Source organism: Protopterus annectens, chromosome 5.part0, assembly GCF_019279795.1.
Source record: "Protopterus annectens isolate FY-2018-M chromosome 5.part0, PAN1.0, whole genome shotgun sequence".
NCBI lineage: Eukaryota > Metazoa > Chordata > Ceratodontiformes > Protopteridae > Protopterus > Protopterus annectens.
The window spans coordinates 632,356,602-632,368,837 of NC_056735.1; the positions used below are offsets into that span (position 1 = coordinate 632,356,602).

The window sequence follows — 12,236 nt, forward strand, 5'->3', positions numbered from 1 at the left end:
GGCAACGCATGAAGCATCGGAAACCATCCAGGTGCAATTAACCATAGGCAAAACTGCTCTACAATTTGTAGCATGCTACAGGCCACCCTCTCAAACTCAGGAACCCCACACAGCCTTCCTGAAGGCCCTGGAGGGTATAAATGTATCTCCAAACACCATTATATTGGGTGACTTCAACTATCCGAATATAGACTGGGAACATTACTCAAGCCCCAACTTTTTAGCCCAAAGGTTCCTGGAGTTCATAAATTCAAATGCCATGGAACAACTAGTCACCGTTCCCACAAGAGGAGAAAATATACTAGATCTCATCATCACAAACATGGGGACAAAATGCTCCACACCGGAAGTATATCCCTCATTGGTGAGATCAGATCATAAACTAATCTCACTGGAAATTCACATCCCCCCCCCCCCCCCAACAAAAAAGACCACAGTGAAGAACTTCTCTAAAGCAAACTTCACACTACTCAAGACTGGTGTGGTATCCTTCAAGGCCCCCGAGCCAGTGGAAACCACAACCCAAGCTGCGGAAGCCCTTACAAATGCCTTCTACGAACACCTCCAGGACTGCATGGATCAGGCAATCCCTAATAAAACCAAGACTCTTTCCACCAAGGGCAAACGTCCAGTCTGGTGGACCCCAGCCATAAACAAACTTTACAATAAGAGGAGAAAGCTGTTACATGATAGAGCAAAATCCATAAAAGAGAAGACACCCTTGATCATTATTAGTAAAAAAATACGAGCACTCATAAAATCATCCAAGGCCAACTTTGAGAGAAAAATTGCCATAGATTCAAAAGACAATCATAAGGCCTTCTTCAGCTATGTTAGAAACCTGGGTGGAATCTCCCAGATATGCTCAGAATTAGTCCAAAATGATACAAAAATCATTGAACCCACAGACATTGCCAACATACTGGCGGACAGGTTCAGTGCAAACTTCACCTCCCCCCCAAAAGGAGAGATAACTATCCCAGCGGAGTGTAGCCTCCCAGACATCTGAAATGCACAGGTAAAAGCTGCTCTCTCTAAAGCTAAAAACACAGCATCAATGGGACCGGATGGTGTCCCCGGCTGTGTGCTACACGAACTCAATGAGGAACTAAACCTGCACATAAGGCAGCTGTTTAATCTTAGCCTTACCACAGGATACGTGCCCAAGGAGTGGCGTACGGCAACTGTGGTCCCACTCCACAAAGGCGGTGCCTCTACGGACCCTGGTAATTACCGCCCCATAAGCTTAACAAGCCTGGTCTGCAAAGCTATGGAGAGGATCATAATGGAACTCATAAACAAAGACATAGGGGACTTGCAGACATTGGACCCGACCCAGTTTGGCTTTGTCAAGGGCAGATCATGCCTTTTGAACTTGGTCGACTTCTTCGAAACAGTCACCAAGGCCATTGATGAGGAAAGGCAGTCCATACAGCCTACCTTGACCTTGCAAAAGCTTTTGACACAATACCCCACTCAGGTATTATAGAGAAACTTACCAGCTCAAATGTAAACCCATATGTCACAAGATGGGTTGCAAACTGGCTAAAGGACAGAACCCACAGGGTCAGAGTTGCTGGCACCATGTCAGACTCCAAGCCGGTCACAAGTGGTGTCCCACAGGGCTCAGTCCTTGGCCCCCTGTTGTTCGGCATCTACTTCTCAGAAGTACAGGCAAATATAGGAGGACTATGGCTGACAAAGTTTGCAGATGACTGCAAACTGGGCGCCATAGTGGAAAGTACATCGGACACAGATATCCTTCAGAGGGTCTCACGGAAACTGATAGCTGGTGCCAGAGCCATGGCCTGAAGTTAAATGCCAAAAAATGTATAGTCATACCCTTCGGGAAAAACAAGGTAACCCCAAGCTACCATGTAGGTGGCAATCCACTAAGCACAGAAGAGGTTATCAGGGACCTGGGGACCCAGGTTGACAGTGGCCTTTCTTTTGACACTCACATTGCTAAAGTGGTTAGAAAGACCTTCTACATTACCCACCTGATCATGAAGGGATTCACATCCAGATCAAGTGAGGTCATTGTTCCCCTGTACTCTTCACTTATCAGACCAATGATCAAGTACAATGCCCCATTCGGGATGTATCTCACCCGACACCTGCAGCAATTGGAGAGACCCCAAAAGTTCCTCACCAAAAGGATAAAGGGATTCCAAAATCTGTCATATGCTGCCAGACTGAAGAAACTCCAGCTCTATTCAGTCGCATACCATCTGCTCAGGGGTGACCTGTGCCTGACATACAAGGCCATGTCCAACCCGGAATTAATGGACATGCTCCACCTCAAAAAATTCAAATCTACCAGATCCACTAGAGCAAGCGACTTAAACCTTAGCACGGATATAAATAAGACATGCTGGAGGGATAGATTTGTCACTCAGAGACTCCCTATGCTGTGGAATAAAATCCCAGTCCATGTGAGGCAGAGCACCTCGCTGGCTCTGTTCAAGAGAAATCTTGACCGGTGGATGGGAGATCGTAGGTTTACCCCGGGAATCATCTCTGTGTCACTGCTGGACAGAGGCAAAACAAACTAATGGGCACAATATTTTTTAACATAAGGGGTGGCGTAAGCCACAAAACTTTGACTAGGCTTATAAATGCCTTAGGGCAGATAGCCTAGTATAAACCTATGAACCTATGAACCTATGAAACAGTTTATGGACCTCAGTAATGAATTTCAAATATCACACAAACAAAACAGAAAGAAGATGTGTACCAAACAATACTGGCACTCCTTTATTAATGTTGGAAAAGTGCCTAGAAGATATTTAGCAGACATTTTACTTAACACAAAAGAACAATGTATGTAAAGATGTCTGGTAATTATCCACTATTGCTAGTTATGGTTCTGCATATATAATCACCTATGATAATAGCTGCTGAGGGTTAAGGAGATGTGGGCTGTCCTTACAAGCATCACTCCCTATAAGGAACATATACAGTAACATTGTATATGCATTTCTGCAGCATTCTCCAAATGGAGCAATTGTTATCTGGTTTGCAATGACTGCACAGAAAGCATTCTTCTAATCTCATTTTGTGTATGCACTACATGAGCCATGTCACATTCAGGCTGTCAGTCATAGATACCATGCTCAATTGTGAGATTTCAGGAATAGTAATCTGCAGCTTTACTTCTGCAGTTTGGTTTTTACTCTTGGAACTCTCAGAATTCCCATGTTTAAATTTGTATTAATGAATTGTTATTTAGGTGATCTGTTTCAAAACAGTACTGATGGCTTTTATTATTTTAATTTTATATATATATAATATAAACAGTGTGAATGCTTTGTGACTGACAGTCACAAGTGCAGTCACAAAATACTGTAACAGTGGACAGTGAGACAGACTGGCAAGCAACAAAAACAATTTAAACATTTTTGTAGAGAGGAAACCCCCTGGTAGCCCTTAATATGGATGCCTGCACTTCCATCATTTCTACTTATGTTTACCAACTCCAAGATTGCAACTTCTCAAGTAAAAGAAAAATCCTCACAATCATAGTCTTTAAATGCAAACCTGCACTAGAGTTGTGATAGCTAGTTTGTGAAATACATGCCTGATAAACAGAGACACTTAACCGTTTTGCTCTGCTTGTACAAGTCTCTAAAAATGGAGTTGCAACAAAATTAATAAAACTGGATATGTTTTTTAAAAGCAGCAGCATATGTACAGTTAAGTTTCCTTCCAGGAGAGCAGCCATGTGTGTAGCAGCTTGCAAAAGGAAAATCCAACAAGCTAATAATGGTTCTTGATTTATATGTGTTTTGTGGGAAAGGAAACTAGCCTAAAGGAAGCATACTGTACTCTTGTCACAATTCGAAAACCAAACTTAAAACTGAAAAAACTTGTTAAGCTGAACACCTTCACAGACCACTACGAGACCAAATAAATTTTAAGTGCTTTCACTCAACTTTATTTCGTGAACTTCTTCAGAAAAAGGAGAGACTTCCCAAACCCCTCTTTTTATACATTAAATCCAGGAAATGATGTCATCTAATGAAAAATTCAACATTAAAATCATTTAACCTTAATAAAAACTCATCAATTTTATTAATATATATATATATATATATATATATATATATATATATATATATATAAAATAATATATATATATATATATATATATATATATATATGTGACTCCATATATAATAAATACACTCATGATGATGATAAAAAATTGTATATGTATATACACTTGTAACAATAAATGCTCTGTAATAATAAATAGATTATGTCATGACATGTTTTTTTGTTGTTTCTCTTTTGTGTGTATATGTGCGTATGTCTTGTCTATAGTTTTTTTATACAAAAATATCTATTCTCTATATATTTGCTGTGTGGTAAGATGAATACAAATTGTATATATGAATATACAAACATAAAATGAATGTATGTATTTATAAGATTAAATAATATATATACTTCATCAAATGTTTCTTGTTGTGGTGTAAAAAACAGTATATAAATACATGATTTGATATCCAAAAAATAAGACTTCATACAACCTCAAAAACTAAGTGTTCATGTACACTTCACTAAATTTACTTCTACTCTAAAAACATGTTTCTTATGATTGAATTATGAAATATAAAATTTTACCTATCTATTAAAAAACATTTTAAATTGATCGTCTCATTTAAACCAGGATGTAGATCTGCCCCAAACATAAGTTGCCATAATGCTTCTCTTTGTTCTAGTCTATTATTTGTATCTTCACGAAATAAAGGTGAATGAAAGCGCTTAAAATTTATTTGGTCTCATAGTGGTCTGTGAAGGTGTTCAGCTTAACAAGTTTTTTTGGTAATACTGTACTCTTGTATTACATATTATTACTTTCCTTCTTGTTCCGTAAGAATGGAACATTGCATTGCAGGTTTAAAATACTCAGGGCATGCTAGAAAATAGGTAGAAGCAATGTAGTCTTCGGGATAAACAGGTAGTTTTCTTAAATACTTTATAACACTGGCTAAACATGACTTACCTTCTGTATCCAACAAAATTCCAGGAAATGCTCTGTCTGCAGAATATCATCACAAACCTCTACAGCTGGCTTGTTGGCAATGGCTACAGTCACAAGTGGAACAGCACCAGGGGTGTAGCCAGAGATTTACATTTTGTACTCAGACCTAATGTTATTGCTTCCAGTACCCACTTGTCAGTGTAGAAATGTACACACCCCTACCCCAAGATACATGTAAAGATGTACTTTCTTTTCAACTGTTACAATTAACTGCCATACAAAGCTAGTTATAGAGAAGTATTCCTTTGGCCCAATAATTGTCTGTGAACTGCTATACTATGAATATTCGTTTACTCAGTTCTAAACAGTTTGTACTTTTTTAGTGTTGACATTAGCACGAGCTGCTCAGAAAAGCTGGACGCATTTCAGTACACTGAGTATGCTTACCTACATCCTTGAACAGCACCCCTTGCTGGAATCCCAAATTCACCTAGCACAGTGTCATACTACTCCTGGAAAGTCCTTGTTTTTGTTCCAAAATTTTGATCAACATGTTTGTTTTCTCCTGATACAAAATTTCTCATGTTTACTGATTCACTAACCTCATGATCTTGTAATTTCACTCTCTTGTCATGCTGTTCCATTTGCATGATTTCTTTTTCTTTTTTACAAACTTTTTTTTGTTGTTAAATCAGGGGAAACCCAAATCAGTGTAGATCTCCACTTTCTGCCTATTAACATCTTGTAAGGTAAAAACCCAAAAGTTGAAATTGGTGGAATTTGGTAGACAGTAGAAAGCTCTAGCTACTCTTGTTTTGAGGTCACACTGGTCAACTTTTTCACTTACTCTTTAAATGTATGCAGTGCTTGCTCTACTAATGCATTTAATTGGGATTTTAAAGCCAGAAGTGAACAGTTCTGTTTTTTTTTCCTTTAAAATGAAACACATTTATTATTTTAAAGGGTTCAACAGTGTTTTATTCTGTCATTCCAAGTATTCCATGTGTACTGAAAGTTGTATTTAAGTTTTCAGACATTTTGAGGTGCACATTCATTAACATTGAATGAAAGTCCTTAATAACCAGGAACATTTTTCCAGGAAATGGGCTGTAGTGATGCCATGACACATGGCTAGGTTTTCTGAGCCATTGAAGCATTTTGGAAACATCAGATGCTACAAACATAGGTCTGACTGACTCTTCCCAGGATTTATAACTGCACTGGTGGAACCCCTTTTTTGAAAACAAATAATGGAGCTAATCCGCTACTATTTGTGAAGCATCACTTCCATTCATGTAACTTGTACTTCAGCTTCTTGATTAGTTGATTATTGCAGGCAAAGGCTTGGGATAGCCTTACTGCAGTGTTTGTATCCAGTTTTAGCACCTACAGGGTGATTCACAAACTCGGGCACATGTTAGTAGAAACACTAGGTGATTTCTTAGTTGTCAAAGGTCACATGTATTGAGTTCTGTTCATAGGTAAGTACTAGGCTATCTGCCCAAGGGAATATGTAAGCCTAGACAGAGTGTGTTGGCTTTCGACGCCTCCTTAGATTAGTTCCCTGGGCCTCTGTCCAGCAGAGCCATTAGTTCCCTGTGCCTCTGTCCAGCAGAGCCACTGCAGTGATCCCCTGGGAAAATTTTCTGTTTCCCATCCACTCGCCAAGGTTTCTCTTGAAGAGCGTTAGTGATGGGCTCTGTCTAATGTAGATTGGAATCCTGTTCCAAAGCATGGGGAATCTCTGGGACAGGAATCTATCCCCCCAGCAAGTCCCATTTATCATTATGGTGAGGTTTAGATCCCTTGATCGTGTGGCTGTCGAGGATTTGTTTTTTTTTAGGTGGAGCATGTCCATCAATTCTGGGTTGGACATGGCCTCGTATGTCAGGCAGAGATCACCTCTGAGTAGGCGGTATGCAACCGAGTACAGCTGCTATACTGTGAATATTCATTTACTCAGTTCTAAACAGTTTGTACTTTTTTAGTGTTGACATTAGCACGAGCTGCTCAGAAAAACTGGACACATTTCAGTACACTGAGTATGCTTACCTACATCCTTGAACAGCACCCCTTGCTGGAGTCCCAAATTCACCTAGCACAGTGTCATACTACTCCTGGAAAGCCCTTGTTTTTGTTCCATATTTTTGATCAACATGTTTGTTTTCTCCTGATACAAAATTTCTCATGTTTACTGATTCACCAACCTCATGATTTTGTAATTTCACTCTCTTGTCATGCTGTTCCATTTGCATGATTTCTTTTTCTTTTTTACAAACTTTTTGTTGTTGTTAAATCAGGGAAAAACCAAATCAATGTAGATCTCCACTTTCTGCCTATTAACATTTTGTAAGGTAAAAACCCAAAAGTAGAAATTAGTGGAATTTGGTAGACAGTAGAAAGCTCTAGCTACTCTTGTTTTGAGGTCACACTGGTCATCTTTTTCACTTACTCTTTAAATGTATGCAGTGCTTGCTCTAGTAATGCATTTAATTGGGATTTTAAAGTCAGAAGTGAACAGTTCTGTTTTTTTTTTCCTTTAAAATGAAACACATTTATTATTTTAAAGGGTTCAACAGTGTTTTATTCTGTCATTCCTGGTATTCCATGTGTACTGAAAGTTGTATTTAAGTTTTCAGATGTTTTGAGGTGCGCATTCATTAACATTGAATGAAAGTCCTTAATAACCAGGAACATTTTTCCAGGTAATGGGCTGTAGTGTTGCCATGACACATGGCTAGGTTTTCTGAGCCATTGAAGCGTTTTGGAAACATCAGATGCTACAAACATAGGTCTGACTGACTCTTCCCAGGATTTATAACTGCACTGGTGGAACCCCTTTTTTGAGAACAAATAATGGAACTAATCTGCTACTATTTGTGAAGCGTCACTTCCATTCATGTAACTTGTACTGCAGCTTCTTGATTAGTTGATTATTGCAGGCAAAGGTTTGGGATAGCCTTACTGCAGTGTTTGTATCCAGTTTTAGCACCTACAGGGTGATTCACAAACTCAGGCACATGTTAGTGGAAATGCTAGGTGATTTCTTAGTTGTCAAAGGTCACATGTATTGAGTTCTGTTCATAGGTCACATGTATTGAGTTCTGTTCATAGGTAAGTACTAGGCTATCTGCCCGAGGGCATATGTAAGCCTAGCCAGAATGTGTTGGCTTTCGCCGTCCCCCTAGATTAGTTCCCTGGGCCTCTGTCCAGCAGAGCCATTAGTTCCCTGTGCGTCTGTCCAGCAAAGCCACTGCAGTGATTCCCTGGGCAAATTTTCTGTTTCCCATCCACTTGTCAAGGTTTCTCTTGAAGAGTGTTAGTGAGGGGCTCTGCCTAATGTGGATTGGAATCCTGTTCCAAAGCATGGGGAGTCTCTGGGACAGGAATCTATCCCTCCAGCAAGTCCTATTTATCATTATGGTGAGGTTTAGATCCCTAGAGCGTGTGGCTCTTGAGGATTTGTTTTTTTTTAGGTGGAGCATGTCCATCAATTCTGGGTTGGACATGACTTTGTATGTCAGACAGAGATCACCTCTGAGTAGACGGTATGCAACCGAGTACAGCTGGAGTTTCTTCATTTGGGCTGCATAGAGCATCTGTTTGAGGCCAGTAATCCTCTTGGTGAGGTACTTCTGTGGTCTTTCCAGCTGTTGCAAGTGTCTTGTAAGGTACATCCCAAATGGGGTGTTGTACTCTATGATGGGTCTGATGAGTGATGAGTAGAGGGGCACAATAACCTCTTTTGGTGTAGATGCAAACCCTTTTGTGATTAGGTGGGCCACATAGAAGGATTTTCTAACCACCTTGGCAATATGATTATCAAAGGAGATACTGCTATCAACTTGGATCCCCAGAGCCATTATTTCATTTTCTGTATTTAGGGGACTACCATGTATGTGGTAGTTCGCAGGTACTTTGTTTTTTCCAAAGGGGCTGACTATGCACTTTTTGGCATTTATGAGCCAGTTGGCAGCCCATCTCGTGATGTAGGGGTTTATGTTCAGGCTGGTGAGATTGTCTATAATACCAGAATAGGGAATGGTGTCAAAAGCCTTTGCGATGTCTAGGTAGGCCGTGTGGACCTCCTTTTACTCATCTAAAGCCTTGGTAACTGTCTCAAAGAAGTCCACCAGGTTTTGGAGGCATGATATGCCCTTAACATTCCTTCTTGGGATTTGTTAATCAGGGATTAGCACTTGGAATTGGTCAGTATGTGACAGTGTTTGATGAATGACGTACACTAACTCAGATGCATAGCTCTTAACCTCTTAGCACAAAAAAATCTGGACAAAGACAAAGTAATGAGCGGATAAAGCCCCAAAAATAGGGCCAGATTTTAAATATTGCTCTTATAAACTTAGAAATTTGCTAGAATAAAAGGTCTTGTGTCAACATGCATTGTCTGAAAGATATGAAGTCAGAAACTCAAATGTCTGTCATTATTTAGTTAATTTAGTCCTCAGGGATTTGCTACAAAAATCCAAAAGACACAAATTTTATGAGGGGCAGACCAAAAATATGAAGCAAAATCTGGACATTCGTGAAAATCTGGACAGTTGAGAGGTATGCAGTCAGAAGCTTTGTTTGCATTAATTTAACCCTTTTAATCAGTGACGTAAAAGAAGCTGTTCCAGCCACAATAGTTTATAAAAGAAAATGCCTGCACTACTTTTAGTACAGTGCCTTTCATGTTAAGATTGCACTACTTGGTTGTGTTTAATATAATCCTGATAAAAAATAGTCCTCAAATATTATCAAGTACATGATAATTGCTAAGACATGAATGGACCAGCATAAACAATGTAAATATTTTCCATGTTTTTCCTTGATGATCCCACAAATGCAGTGGCACAGTGCAAGTATACTTCTCATGTTCTTTACATGCGCTGTGACTCATTAATGTTCATCATTAGATCAGTGCTGCAGTATCTGCTAGCTATATGGGAAGTACCCTGCCAAGGATTGGACATCTGGCCAGTATACAAAAATTTATTTGGGTACTCTCCTTGTGCCTGCATGTCCATTGCAGCACAACATTAAAGGTATGAAATTAAGATGTACAGTCTGGAAGACCTACATTATGTATTTTTCATATTTTCAACATTGTGGGATCTTTACTTTTGACTGATTTCATTCATAAATCTTCAACTAGAACGAAATCCAATGTGAACCATCATCATCACTTTTTCTTCTGAAGGAAGAACATCAAGACAATGACAGAGTGGTAATTAACAATTCATTGAGTGTCTGTGTTGATTGGATTGTTAATTTGTGAATCATTGGTTATTTTATGTGATATGTGACACAGTAATCTTAGATTTTATTCTGAAGAAGTTCTTTATAATAAAGAGAATGAAAGTGCTAAAACACTTTAGTTTTTCTTTTTATGTCCTCTTGGTTAGCGAGAGCTGCTCTTCCTAGATGCATGTGTTTTGTTTTTAGTTATTTTTCAGTCATTTTTCTGGTAATGACAGAATGGTAGGCTTGTTAAAATGCCTGCATTGTTATGATCTCTGTGAGGTGTATATAAACGCTTTCAAACTCATGTTCTCAGCATATGTTTTGTCTCTGAATTCTTGCAGAAAACAAATATTAGTGATTTATGACCTGAATGGATGGTAAATGTATACCCATAAGTCAGCATTAACTAAAATAAAAATTACTTGGCTTAGTAAAAGTCCTGTAAAAGGTGTCATTTCTGTCATATTACTCATTTTTGGTAATTGCTGAATTGACTGTGCTCCCTCTATGGCCAGATGTAAATCCATGGCATGTACTTTGTGGCTTGCAAATTTCACTTCATTTCTAGGAAATACATGCTTAACTTTAGTTACACGCATGCTGGCATTTTTTAACTTGGTTAACACAATGTTCAAAGTATGAAACTTCTGTTCTCTTGTTTGACAATTATTAAAACAACTTCCAGGAAATATTCATTTTTAATAGCTTGCAATTTACTTTCCATTGATCTTTAAAATACAGTAAAAAGTGGAATATACTTAAAGGGTTATCTCTAATATCAGAGCAAACACTTATAAGCCACATACTCTTCAAAATCTTCATTTAAAAACATGGGAGTTACAGGGCAACTGAGTTACAAGGCCATTTCCACTTTACTAGTATCCATCCTTTGGCCATGCATCTCTTTTCAAGGAGGACCAGGCCAGTTTTGCCAGGGTTGAATTTATGAATACCCATCCAGTTGTCCAGCTGCTTTATAAATGCAAAGAAATGTGTCACACTGCTTAACTTGGAGAGGAAATCTGTTCCAGAGAAAGGGTGTCACTGTGTGATATATCTATCCCTTCTCTTTGTTTTATTTATTTGTTGGGGTAGATTTAGATCTCTGGCCCTAGAATTAGCTGAACTGTTTGATTTATTGAGGTATAAGAGATCTTGGACTTCTGGATCCCTTATGGACCTATAAGCAAGACACACATCACCCCTTAAGAGTCTATATAAAACTAAGCATAGTGATAATGCCTCCAGTCTACTTCATAGTTCAGATCTTTTAGGCACCTTGACCTTTTTAGTTATAAATCTTTGGGGTGTTTCTAATTGCTTGATATGTTTACTAAGTTGCCTCCCAAAGGGGACGTTGTACTCAATAGGTTTAATCAATGCAGAGTTCAAAGAGGTAAAGACTTCTTTCGGACTGAAAGAAATACCTTTTTCTATGAGGCATGCAAAGTAAAAGGAGTTTCTGACCACCACTGCAGCATGATGGTCAAACATAAGGGAGCTGTCCTCCCAGGTACCCAAATCTTTCACAACCTTTTCATTGTGAAGTGGTATGTTATTTATGTTCTAAGCTGGGACTACAAGGTGCTTACCACATTCTACAATGTTTCACTTTTTGGAGTTGAGCTTGAACTCATTTTAAGTACACCTGCTATTAAAAAGTGTAAGCTCCTGCTGGTATGCCTGTTTGGGGGGGGGGGGGGGGTAGCAATGAATCCCAGCTTTTAGTCATTTACAGACATTGTTATCCAAAGATTTTCATTTGATAAGTGGAGTTCTGAAAGGTAGATGTCAAATGGCAGCTGTCCAAGCACAGATTCCTGTAGAGCTGATCTGTGTGAGCTCTGTCTTTATGCCAGTTAGCTATCCACCTGACCCACATATGTATCACTTTAGAACTTCTTCAACATGTTTATTACATTTGCAAGTACTATGTTATCAAATGACTTGGTGAGGTCAAGGCACACTTTATGGACTGCTTGTCCTCAGTCTACAGCCTAAA

The 12,236-nt window shown here is 38.9% G+C and overlaps 1 protein-coding gene across 3 annotated transcripts in view; it reads right to left on the bottom strand.

Annotated features, from left to right (window-relative positions):
- ASMTL (acetylserotonin O-methyltransferase like) overlaps positions 1-12,236 on the bottom strand; it is a 1,454,724-nt gene that overhangs the window by 1,121,403 nt on the left and 321,085 nt on the right. The window contains exon 1 of one of the 3 annotated variants that reach the window (XM_044072476.1): positions 5,438-5,458. The exons of 1 other annotated variant lie outside the window; for it this stretch is intronic. The gene's annotated coding sequence lies outside the window, so the exon portion shown is untranslated. Of the gene's footprint in view, positions 1-5,011; positions 5,359-5,437; positions 5,459-12,236 lie in introns of those variants that run through there. One more of the 3 variants, XM_044072473.1, reaches the window with a different exon arrangement.